Raw genomic sequence first — 13,379 nt, 5'->3', positions numbered from 1 at the left:
GAAGGTGCCGGGAGTGGAGGTTGGGTTGATGGGGGTGTGGACCTGACGAGGGAGTCGCGGAGGGAGTGGTCTCTCAGGAACACTGATAGGTGTGGAGAGGGAAATATATCCCTGATGGTGGGGTCTGTTTGGAGGTGGCGGAAATGACGGAGGATGATACGATGTATCTGGAGGTTGGTGGGGTGGAAGGTGAGGACCAGTGGGGTTCTGTCCTGGTGGCAATTGGAGGGGCGGGGTTCAAGGGCAGAGGTGCGGGAAGTGGAGGAGATGCAGTGGAGAGCATCATCGACCACGTCGGGGGGGAAATCCCTGAAACGTTCCGCAAGTAGGTGGCCTGTCTCCCCAATGTAGAGGAGGCCACAGGGCCTGTTCCATAATGTATGAGTCTAAATTTCTATCATTTAATTTCAACCTTTGCTGACACTTATTGAAATTCATTCCCAGGACGTGGACACCACTAACAAGACCAGTGTCTATTGCCCGTCCCTAGTTGCCCCTTGAGAAGGTGGGGGTGAGCTACCTTCTTGAACCGCTGCAGTCCATGTGCTGTAGGTGGACCAACAATGCACTTAGGGAGGGAATTCCAGGATTTTGACCCAGTGACAGTGAAGGAAGTTTATTTCCAAGTCTGGATGGAAGACAAATTCTCATCTTATTTTGTGTAGAAAATTCATGGGATTAATATTCTAACAGAGGAATTTCCTGTTCTTTTGGGAAACTCATCATCAGCAATCCAGTACATAAAATGTCCTCTTTAGGGGAGGCAATGGCCTGGAGGTATTATCATAGGGCGGCATGGTGGCTCAGTGGTTAGCACTGCTGCCTCACAGCATCAGGGACCCGGGTTCGATTCCAGCCTCAGGAGACTGTGTGGAGTTTGCACATTCTCCCCGTGTCTGTGTGGGTTTCCTCCATGTGCTCCAGTTTCCTCCCACAGTCCAAAGGTATGCAGGTTAGGACAGATGGGCCTTGCTAAATTGCCCATTGTATTCAGGAATGTGTTGGTTAGGCGCATTAGTTGGGGGAAATGTAGAGTAATAGGACAGGGGAATGGGTCTGGATGGGTTACTCTTCGGAGGGTTGGTGTGGACTTGTTGGGCCGAAGGGTCTGTTTCCACCCTGTAGGGATTCTATGACTCAAGTAACCTAGAGACCCAGATAATATTCTGGGGACTTGATTTGAATCTTGACATGCCTGATGTTAGAATTTAAATTCAATAAAAATCTGGAATTACGAGTCTAATGATGACCATGACTCCATTGTTAATTATCAGGAAAAAAACATCTGGATCACTAATGTCCTTTAGGGAAGGAAACTGCCATCCTTACCTGGTCTGGCCTACATGTGGCTCCAGACCCATAGCAATGATTTGACTCTTAGCTGTCCCCTGGGATGGACAATAAAGTAGTAAAGAAGGTGTATGGCATGCTTGCCTTTATTGGTCAGGAATTTGAGCACAAGTTCAGAAGTTATTAAGATACATGAGATGAATTAGGCCATTCGACCCCTCCAGTCTGCTCCACCATTCAATCAAGGCTGATATGCTCCTCACCCCCATTTTCCTGTCTCTGCTCCATATCCCTTCAACCCATTACCAATTAAAACTCTGTCTAACTCCTCCTTAAATTTACTCACTCTTCCAGCATCCATTGCACTTTGAGGTAGCTAATTCCACAGATTCACAATCTTTTATTTGAGATGTTTTACGTGATGGAGGTGATTTCCTCAAATTCCAGGAGCAGCAATTATTGTTTTATGGGCTGTTGAAATGTTTTGGAACTTTGGGGGAAAAAGATCAAAACAACAGCACTTTTAAAAGGGAGAAGAGCAGACAATAGGCAGCACATGGTCAGTGAAGGAGAGAGAGGGGGAGAGAAAGAAACCCACATTTCTAACTGACACAGCAGTGAATCTGCACAGTTACTGCCTTTGCTGTTTGAATTCATGCATCTCTGGACATTGGAGTGCATCTAGGAAAAATTAACAAACAGCAAAATTCACAGCTGACCCTGGAGGAATCTGTGTGGGGGAGCTGACAGCACAGGAACAGATAAGTGCATAGTTTTTAATGTGTAACTTGCTCAAGTCTACTGTAGTGAGTAGAGTGGGTTTGTTCTTGATTATGTGTTTTATTGAAATCTGTCTCGTTTAAATTTTAAAAATTTAAGCCATAAGTACTAAGTTAGCCTGGAGCACTGTTTTGTGGAGCAAAAAGACATTGCTATTTTCTGGATCTGTAGATTGTGAAGGAGCAAAGATGGTCTTTAGTAGAGTGATATGCTCTTCCTGTTGGATAGGGGAGTTTAAGGAGAGTTTCCATGTTACTGATGATTATGTCTGCAGGAAGTGTCTTTGGTTGCGAATCCTGTCAGATCGCATGGATTGGTTGGAGTGACAGTTAGAGGCAATAATGAATTCACAAGAGCCAGGGGGTGTGATGTATGGCAGTTATAGGAAGGAAGAAAAGCTGCAGATACAGTCACATAAATGGCTTAACTCCAGGAACGTTAGGAGAAGGAGGCCAGTAGTGCAGGAGTCTCCTGTGGCTATCCCCATTTCAAACAAGTATACTGTTTTGGAAAATGTAGGCAGTGATGGACTCTCAGGGGAATGTAGCATGAACAGCCAAGTTTCTGGTATTGAGACTGGCTCTAATGTAATGAGGGGTATGTCAGGTTCCAAACAATCGATTGTGATAGGGGACTGTCTAGTCAGAGACACAGACAGACTTTTCTTGGGCCAGCAGCGAAAAATCAGAATGGTGTGTTGCCTCCCTGGTGCCAGGATCAAGAATGTCTCAGAGAGGGTGCAGAATGTTCTCAAATGGGAGAGGGGCCAACAGGAGGTCTTTGTGCACATTGGAACCAATGACATAGGAAGGGAAAAGGTTGAGATTCTGAAGGGAGAATATGGAGAGTTCGGCCGGAATTTAAAAGGAGGTCCTCGAGAGTAGTAATATCTGGATTACTCCCGGTGCTACGAGCTAGTGAGGATAGGACTAGGAGGTTAGAGCAGATGAATGCATGGTTGAGGAGCTGATGCATGGGAGAAGGATTCACATTTTTGGATCATTGGAATCTCTTCTGGGGTAGACGTGACCTGTACAAGAAGGATGGATTGCATCTGAATTGGATGGGAACTAATATACTGGCAGGGAGATTTGCTAGAGCTGTTCGGGAGGATTTAAACTAGTAAGGTGGGGGGGGGGGGGGGGGTGGTGGGGGGACCCAGGGAGATGGTGAGAAAAGAGATCAATCTGAGACTGGTACAGTTGGGAATGGGAGTGAGTCAAACAGTCAGGGCAGGCAGGGACAACGCAGAGAACAAGGTAGGACTGATAGATTAAACAGCATTTACTTCAAAGCAAGAGGCCTAACAGGCAAGGCAGATGAAATCAGATCATGGTTAGGAACATGGGTCTGGTATATCATAGCAATTACAGAAACATGGCTCAGGGATGGACAGGACTGGCAGCTTAATGTTCCAGGATACAAATGCCATTGGAAGGATAGAAAGGGAGGCAAGAGAGGAGGGGGAGTGGCGTTTTTGATAAGCATTACAGCTGTACTGAGGGAGGATATTCCCAGAAATACATGCAGGGAAGTTATTTAGGTGGAACTGACAAATAAGAAATGCATGATTACCTTGTTGGGATTGTATTATAGATTCCCTAATAGACAGCGGGAAATTGAGAAACAAATTTGTAAGGAGATCTCAGTTACAGGTATCTGTAAGGATAATAGGGTGATTATGGTAGGGGATTTTAACTTTCCAAACATAGACTGGGACTGCCATAGTGTTAAGGTTTAGATCGAAAGGAATTTGTTAAGTGTGTACAAGAAAATTTTCTGATTCAGTATGTGGATGCACCTACCAGAGAAGGTGCAAAACTTGACCTACTCTTGGGAAATAAGGCAGGGTAGGTGACTGAGGTGTCAGTGAGGGAGCACTTTGGGGCCAGTGACCATAATTCTATTAGTTTTAAAATAGTGATGGAAAAGGATAGACCAGATCTAAAAGTTGAAGTTCTAAATTGGAGTAAGGCCAATTTTGACGGTATTAGGCAAGAACCTTCAAAAGCTGATTGGGAGCAGATGTTCGCAGGTAAAGGGACGGCTGGAAAATGGGAAGCCTTCAGAAATGAGATAATGAGAATCCAGAGACAATATATTCTTGTTCGGGTGAAAGGAAAGGCTGGTAGGTATAGGGAATTCTGGATGACTAAAGAAATTGAGGGTTTGGTTAAGAAAAAGAAGGAAGCATAAGTCAGGTATAGACAGGATAGATCGAGTGAATCCTTAGAAGAGTATAAACACAGTAGGAGTATACTTAAGAGGGAAATCAGGAGGGCAAAAAGGGGACATGAAATAGCTTTGACAAATAGAGTTAAGGAAAATCCAAAGGGTTTTTACAAATACATTAAGGACAAATGGGTAACTAGGGTGAGAATAGGGCCCCTCAAAGATCAGCAAGGCGGCCTTTGTGTGGAGCCGCAGGAATTGGGGGAGATACTAAACGAGTATTTTGCATCAGTATTTACTGTGGAAAAGGACATGGAAGATATAGAATGTAGGGAAATAGATGGTGACATCTTGAAAAATGTCCATATTACGGAGGAGGAAGTGCTGGATGTCTTGAAATGCATAAAAGTGGATAAATCCCCAGGACCTGATCAGGTGTACCCAAGAACTCTGTGGGAAGCTAGGGAAGTGATTGCTGGGCCTCTTGCTGGGATATTTGTATCATCGATAGTCAAGGTGAGGTGCCGGAAGACTGGAGGTTGGCAAACGTGGTTCCACTGTTTAAGAAGGGTGGTAAGGAACAGCCAGGGAACTATAGACCAGTGAGCCTGACGTAGGTGGTGCGCAAGTTATTGGAGGGAATCCTGAGGGACAGGATGTACATGTATTTGGAAAGGCGAGGACTGTTTAGGGACAGTCAGCATGGCTTTGTGTGTGTCTCATAAACTTGATTGAGTTTTTTCAAGAAGTAACAGAGGACTGATGAGGGCAGAGCAGTGGATGTGATCTAGATGGACTTCAGTAAGGTGTTCGCCAAGGTTCCCCATGGGACACTGGTGAGCAAAGTTAGATCTCATGGAATACAGGGAGAACTAGCCCATTTGGATACAGATACTGGCTCAAAGGTAGAAGACAGAGGGTGGTGGTGGAGGGTTGTTTTTCAGACTGGAGGCCTGTGACCAGTGGAGTGCCACAAGGATCGGTTCTGGGTCCACTACTTTTTGTCATTTATATAAATGATTTGGATTTGAACATAGGAGGTATAATTAGCAAGTTTGTAGGTGACACCAAAATTGGAGGTGTGGTGGACAGCAACAAAGGTTACCTCAGATTACAACAGGATCTTGATCAGATGGGCCAATGGGCTGAACAGTGGCAGATGGAGTTTAATTCAGGTAAATGTGAGGTGCTGCATTTTGGAAAAGCAAATCTTAGCAGGGTTTGTACACTTAATGATAAGGTCCTAGGGAGTGTTGCTGAAAAAAGAGACCTTGGAGTGCAGGTTCATAGCTCCTTGAAAGTGGAGTCGCAGGTAGATACGATAGTGAAGAAGGCGTTTGATATGCTTTCCTTTATTGGTCAGAGTATTGAGTAGAGGAGTTGGAAGGTCATGTCAGGACATTGGTTAGGCCACTTTTGGAACATTGTGTGCAATTCTGGTCTCCTTCCTATCGGAAGGATGTTGTGAAACTTGAAAGGGTTCAGAAAAGCTTTACAAGGATGTTGCCAGGGTTGGAGGATCTGAGCTATAGGGAGAGGCTGAACAGGCTGGGGCTGTTTTCCCTGGAGTGTCAGAGGCTGAGGGGTGACCTCATAGAGGTTTCTAATAGGCAAAGGCTTTTCCATGGGATGAGGGAGTCCAGAACTAGAGGGCATAGGTTTAGGGTGAGAGGGGAAAGATTTAAAAGAGACCTAAGGGGCAACTTTTTCATGCAGAGGATGGTACGTGTATGGAATGAGCTGCCAGAGGACGTGGTGGAGGCTGGTACAATTACAACATTTAAAAGGCATCTGGATGGGTATATGAATAGGAAGGGTTTAGAGAAATATGGGCTGGGTGCTGGCAGGTGGGACTAGATTGGGTTGGGATATCTGGTCGGCGTGGACAAGTTGGACCAAAGGATCTGTTTCCGTGCTGTACATCTCTATGACTCAATAAGTACAGTTTACATTCTAATGCAGTGCATCTACATGGGCTGGGAAATATATCATTTAAGATTTTAAAGATATGCAAAAAAATATTCTACTACACAAGGCATATCAGATATAGAGAACGTATACATTCTTCTTGGACAAGAATACTCACTAATGAGCATGAATATCTGTATTGACCTGATTCCTCTTGTGATATTGGAATAACAGTGCTTCAGCAGCAGGCAATCCTGGGGGGAATGGTCAAATAAATTTCAGTTCCTGAACATCTGGTCATGGGTTAACCGGTAAAAGATTTCAAAGGGCTTTCTAGATTCATAATAAATGGGCAGCACGTGACTCAGTGGTTAACACTGCTGCCTCACTGTGCCAGGGACCCGGGTGGCTGTGTGGAGTTTGCTCATTCTGTGTGTGTCTGTCTGTGCTCATGCATGTCTGTGTGTCTGTGTTTCCTCCAGGTGCTCCGGTTTCCTCCCACAGTCCAAAGATGTGCAGGTTAAGGTGGATTATCCATGCTAAATTGCCCATAGTGTCCAGGGATATGCTGGCGAGATGGATTAGCCATGAGAAAGGTGGGATTACAGGATTAGGGTGTGGGTGTGGGTCTGATTGGGATGCTCTTCAGAGGGTCAGTATGGACTTGATGGGTTGAATAGCCTGCTCTACACACTCTAGGGATTCTATGAAAATCCAAACAAAAGACACAGTCCAGAGATTGAGGTTAATTATATTGGCAAAAGAAATTTGTCTCATACTGTGAGCAAGATGCCACTACAAGATTGGCAAAGATGGCTTCCACTCTGATCAGCACTGAAGATTTTTCACTATGCAAAGTTTACAAGGCAATGCTGGTGATAATGAGGGAGCATATGAGAAGCAAACGCAACTTGTGTTCATTGATGAATTCTCAATCAATGTGATTCAGAATTCAATACAACTTGATGACAGACTCAAACCTGACATCAGAATCTGAGAAGACGCAAGTTCGAGCAGAATATTTTGTTCTTGTTTTTTTTTCAGGAAGTATTGTCAGTATCAGCACCAGAGATCATGCCAGGCAAGAGGCAATTGACAAGTTGTATATTTTGAGGAAGTAATCTTGTTGGTTTAACCAATAATGCAATGATTGTGGGAAAATGAAAGCATCAAAACCCAAGCTGAAACAATGAGTCTACGCACTGTAACACAGATTTGGCAGCAGATTGAGAATAAAAAAATCTGCTCTGACAGACTGAGGCAGCCAACAGCAGGAACATAAGACCTGGAGGAGGCCATTCAGCCCCTCAAGCCCGGTCTGCCATTCAATGAGATTGTGGCTGATCTGTTGCTTAACTCCATAAACTTGCATTTGGCCCATATCCCATAGTACATTTGATTAATGAAAACAGTATCTATCTCAAACATTTAAAATTAACAACTGATCCAGCATCCATTGCCATTTTTGGGAGAGAGTTCCAAATATCTACCACCAAGTGTGTGCAGAAGTTCTTCCGAACATCTCTTCTGTCTGACCCCAAGCTCCCTAGTTCTAGAAGTCCCAACCAGTGGAAATAGTTTCTCTTTATCATCATTGTCTTTTCTTATTAATACCTTGAAGACTTCAATCAGATCATCCTTTAACCTTCTAAATTCTAAAGAAAACAGATCTAATTTGTATAACTTAACTCTGAAGGCTTGATTTGATTTATTATTGTCCCATGTACCTAGGTACTGTGAAACGTTTTGTCTTGAATGCAGTATAAGCAGATCACACCATACAAAGATACATTAGGGTAATAAGAGTGAGGAACACAATGTTACGGCTGCAGAGAACATGCGCAAAGAGCGAGGTCAACATTAAATTGGAAGCATTGGCTTTTGGAGCGCTGCTCCTTCATCAGATCGTTATGTCCAGAACTACTGGTGAAGGAGCAGCGCTCCGAAAGCTAGTGCTTCCAAATACGCCTGTTGGACTATAACCTGGTGTTGTGTGATTTTTAACTTTGTACACCCCAGTCCAACACTGGCACCTGCAAATCATAACATTAAATTGAAAATTTGAGAGTCCATTCAGAAATCTAATTTGAGCCAGTTCTGTATCCAAATGGCTCATTCTCCCTATATTCCATGGGATCTAACCTTGCTCACCAGTCTCCCATGGGAAACCTTGTTGAATGCCTTACTGAAGTCCATATAGATCACATCTACTACTCTGCCCTCATCAATCCTCTTTTTGTTACTTTTTCAAAAAACTCAATCAAGTTTATGAGACATGATTTCCCACGCACAAAGCCGTGTTGACTATCCCTAATCAGTCCTTGCCTTTTCAAATACATGTACATTCTGTCTCTCAGGATTCTCTCCAACAACTTTATGTGGTGCCCAGCTAGCTCAGTCGGTAGAGCATGAGACTCTTAATCTCAGGGTCGTGGGTTTGAGCCCCACGTTGTGCGATGTCCTAAGTTTTTGGGACGGCTTGGTGACTCAGTGGTTTGCACTGCTGCCTCACAGCCCCAGGGACCCAGGTTCGATTCCAGCCTCGGGTGACTGTCTGTGTAGAGTTTGCACGTTCTCCCCGTGTCTGCGTTTCCTCCGGGTGCTTCAGTTTACTCCTATAGTTCAAAGATGTGCAGGTTAGGTGAATTGGTCATGCTAAATTGCCCATAGAAGTAGGTGCATTAGTCAGGGGGAGTGGGGTCTGGGTGGGTTTCTCTTTGGAGGGTCGGTGTGGACTAGTTGGGCCAAAGGGCCTGTCTCCACACTGTGGGGAATCTAATCTAACTTGCGCACCACCGATGTCAGGCTCACTGGTCTATAGTTTCCTGGCTTGTCCTTATCACCCTTCTTAAACAGTGGAACCACGTTTGCCAACCTCCAGTCTTCTGGCACCCCACATCTGTGACTATCGATGATACAAATATCTCAGCAAGAGGCCCAGCAATCACTTCCCTAGCTTCCCACAGAGTTCTAGGGTACACCTGATCAGGTTCTGGGGATTTATCCACTTTTATGCATTTCAAGACATCAAACAATTCCTCCTCCGTAATATTGACATTTTTCAAGATGTCACCAACTATTTCCCTACATTCTATATCTTCCATTCCCTTTTCCACAGTAAATACTGATGCAAAATACTCGTTTAGTACCTCCCCCATCTCCTGTAGCTCCACACAAAGGCTGCCTTGCTGACCTTTGAGGGGCCCTATTCTCTCCTTAGTTACCCATTTATCCTTAATGTATTTGTAAAAACCTTTTGGATTCTCCTTAACACTATTTGCCAAAGCTATTTCATGTCCCCTTTTTGCCCTCCTGATTTCCCTCTTAAGTATACTCCTATTTCCTTTATACTCTTCTAAGGATTCACTCGATCTATCCTGTCTATACCTGACTTATGCTTCCTTCTTTTTCTTAACCAAACCCTCAATTTCTTTAGTCATCCAGCATTCCCTATACCTACCAGCCTTTCCTTTCACCCTAACAAGAATATACTGTCTCTGGATTCTCATTATCTCATTTCTGAAGGCTTCCCATTTTTCAGCCGTCTCTTTACTTGCGAACATCTGCCCCCCAATCAGCTTTTGGAAGTTCTTACCTAATACCGTCAAAATTAGCCTTTCTCCAATTTAGAACTTCAACTTTTAGATCTGGTCTATCCTTTTCCATCACTATTTTAAATCTAATAGAATTTTGGTCGCTGGCCCCAAAGTGCTCCCCCACTGACACCCCAGTCACCTGCCCTGCCTTATTTCCTAAGAGTAGGTCAAGTTTTGCACCTGCTCTAATAGGTGCATCCACAAAGAAAATCAGAAAATTTTCTTGTACCCACTTAACAAATTCCTCTCCATCTAAACTCTTAACACTATGGCAATCCCATCTATGTTTGGAAAGTTAAAATTCCCTAACATGACCACCCTATTACTCTTACAGATAACTGAGATCTCCTTACAAATTTGTTTCTCAATTTCCCGCTGACTATTAGGCGTCTACAATACAATCCTCATAAGGTGATCATTCCTTTCTTATTTCTCAGTTCGTCCTAATTAACTTCCCTGGATGTATTTCCGGGAATATCGTCCCTCAGTACAGCTGTAATGCTATCCCTTATCAAAAACGCCACTCCCCCTCCTCTCTCGCCTCCCTTTCTATCATTCCTGTAGCATTTGTATCCTGGAGCATTAAGCTTCCTGTCCTGTCCATCTCTGAGCCATGTTTCTGTAATTGCTATGATATCTCAGTCCCATGTTCCTAACCATGCCCTGAGTTCATCTGCCTTCCCTGTTAGGCCCTTTGCATTGAAGTAAATGCTGTTAAATTTTTCAGTCCTACCTTGTTCTCTGCTTTGTCCCTGCCTGCCCTGACTGTTTGATTCGCTTCTGTTCTCAACTGTACCAGTCTCAGATTGATCTCTTTCCTCACTGTACCCCTGGGTACCACATCCATTCCCCTGCACCCCTACCCCCCCAACCTTATGAGTTTAAATCCTGTTGTGTTCTGTTCGCCGAGCTGGAAGTTTTTGTTGCAAACGTTTCGTCCCCTGGCTAGGCGACATCATCAGTGCTTGGGATCCTCCTGCGAAGCACTTCTTTGATGTTTCCTCCGGTGTTTATAGTGGTCTGTCCCTGCCGCTTCCGGTTGTCAGTTTCAGCTGTCCGCTGTAGTGGTTGGTATATTGGGTCCAGGTCGATGTGTTTGTTGATGGAGTTTGTGGATGAATGCCATGCCTCTAGGAATTCCCTGGCTGTTCTCTGTCTGGCTTGCCCTATGATAGTGGTGTTGTCCCAGTCGAATTCATGTTGCTTGTTGTCTGCGTGTGTGGCTACTAAGGATAGCTGGTCGTGTCGTTTTGTGGCTAGTTGATGTTCATGTATGCGGATTGTTAGCTGTCTTCCTGTTTGTCCTATATAGTGTTTTGTGCAGAAAACACTATATAGGACAAACAGGAAGACAGCTAACAATCCACATACATGAACATCAACTAGCCACGAAACGACACGACCAGCTATCCTTAGTAGCCACACACGCAGACAACAAGCAACATGAATTCGACTGGGACAACACTACTATCATAGGGCAAGCCAGACAGAGAACAGCCAGGGAATTCCTAGAGGCATGGCATTCATCCACAAACTCCATCAACAAACACATCGACCTGGACCCAATATACCAACCACTACAGCGGACAGCTGAAACTGACAACCGGAAGCGGCAGGGACAGACCACTATAAACACCGGAAGAAACATCAAAAAAGTGCTTCGCAGGAGGCTCCCAAGCACTGATGATGTCGCCTAGCCAGGGGATGAAACGTTTGCAACAAAAACTTCCAGCTCGGCAAACAGAACCACAACAACGAGCACCCGAGCTACAAATCTTCGCACAAACTTTGAGTTTAAATCCTCCCGAGCAGCTCTAGCAAATCTCCCTGCCAGTATATTAGTCCCCTTCACGGTGCACTATCTGATAATATACACTCGCCCCTGCATCAACTTTTAAATTAGTGAGGTGTCATTGACATAATTGTCTTCTTGTCAGAATTTGGATTAAATGGATTCCCCAGAGATACCTTGAGCTTTTGTCACATTGTAGGCTGTTCTATCCCATTAACATATTTGCCTGACCATGTCCTACTTCTGCACTGTTTCTGAAAGTGATCAATTGTCTTACTGGGCACTGTTCGTGCCTGTGAGATTTTCTGCAGAAACAGGATATTCCAGAGGGTTCAATGACAGAGTCAATTTAGTTGAAGTTGAGGAACCAAAAGGGTGCAATTACATTGTTTGGTGTAGAAATGGGAAGGATGTGGCAGAACAAACACCGACTCCCTCCACCACCAATGCTCAGCAGCAGCAGTGTGTCGTCAAGCCGGTGTTCTTCTCTGACCACTGCCTCCTGCTGGCCGACTGTCACCTACAGGATGAGCAGCGGGCTGGTAAGGGAACGTGGAAGCTGAACACAAAGCTGTTGACCCTGGGAAACATTGAGGAGCTCAAGAGGGATTACACAGGTTGGAGAACCGTGAAGCCCCTCTTTGAGTCTCCAGCGGACTGGTGGGAAACAGTAAAAGGGAACATCAAGAGGTCTTCATCCTCAAAGGTGTTCAGGAGGCGAGAGAGAGGCGGGGAAAACTGTCCCAGCTCCAGGAAAGTATGCAGAACCTGCTCCTGCTGCAGATGATGGGGGTCGATGTCACGGAGGACCTCAAGGAGGTGAAGGGCCAGCAAGCCTCGCTCTTTGCCTCGGAAGCCTTCAAGATAATCTTCCGGTCCAGGGTCCGCTCCGTGGAGCAGGACGAGACGTGCTCACGTTTCTTCTTCCAGAAGGTGCACAAAGAGAGCTCCGTGCTCAGCAGCTTGAAGGAAGAAGATGGCTCGGTAATGTCAGCTCAGGCTGACTCCATGAGGATCAGTAAATCCTTCTATGCCAGTCTGTATGACGTGAAACCGACCGACAGCGCGGCCTCCCAGTCGTTCCTGTCCTCTATCACGGAGGTCTTAGACGACAGAACACGGGAGAGGCTGGACCAGTCGCTATCTCTGGACGAGCTGACCAAGGCCCTCGAGTCCTTCGAAAAGAATAAAACTCCCGGAAGCGACAACTTACCGGTCGAACTCTATTCCGCTCTGTGGGACTTGATTGGCCGGGACCTGTTGGATGTGTATGTCAGTATGCTTCGGGCAGGTACCATGAGTGAATCCATGAGGAAAGGCATCATCACCCTCATCTACAAGCGGAAGGGGGAGAGGGAGGAAATTAGAAATTGGAGAACAATCTCACTATTAAACGTAGATTATAAAATGTTGTCAAAGGTTATCGCCAACTGGGTCAGGTCTGCTCTGGGGTCGGTGATTCACCCTGACCAAACCTGTGCTGTGCCGGGCAGGAAGATCGCTGAGAGTCTCTCACTCCTCAGGGATATGATCGCCTACGTGCAGGACAGAGGGTTGGACACCTGCCTGATCAGCCTGGACCAGGAGGAAGCCTTTGACAGATTATCACAAACATATATGAGAGATGTTCTCTCAAAAATGGGCTTTGGGGAGGGAATCTGCAATTGGATCAGACTGCTCTACACCAACATTGTCAGTGCAGTCTCAATCAACGGGTGGGAATCAGATAGCTTCCCAGTCAGATCTGGAGTCAGGCAGGGCTACCCTCTCTCTCCTGCCTTGTTTGCGTGTTGCATAGAGCCATTTGCCGAGTCCATCAGGAAGAATGTGAGCCTGAGAGG

At 45.3% G+C, this 13,379-nt stretch overlaps 1 non-coding gene across 1 annotated transcript; it reads left to right on the top strand.

Annotated features, from left to right (window-relative positions):
* The first annotated feature begins 8,533 nt into the window (after positions 1-8,533).
* trnak-cuu (transfer RNA lysine (anticodon CUU)) lies at positions 8,534-8,606 on the top strand. Its single transcript has one exon. It is a non-coding gene; the product is annotated as a tRNA-Lys (tRNA).
* Positions 8,607-13,379: the final 4,773 nt, after the last annotated feature.

The sequence above is a fragment of the Chiloscyllium plagiosum genome, unplaced genomic scaffold (assembly GCF_037043375.1).
Source record: "Chiloscyllium plagiosum isolate Xiang-an unplaced genomic scaffold, Cpla_swu_hap1 HiC_scaffold_33, whole genome shotgun sequence".
Taxonomy (NCBI): Eukaryota; Metazoa; Chordata; class Chondrichthyes; order Orectolobiformes; family Hemiscylliidae; genus Chiloscyllium; species Chiloscyllium plagiosum.
This window is presented reverse-complemented; position numbering and strand designations above follow the sequence as displayed.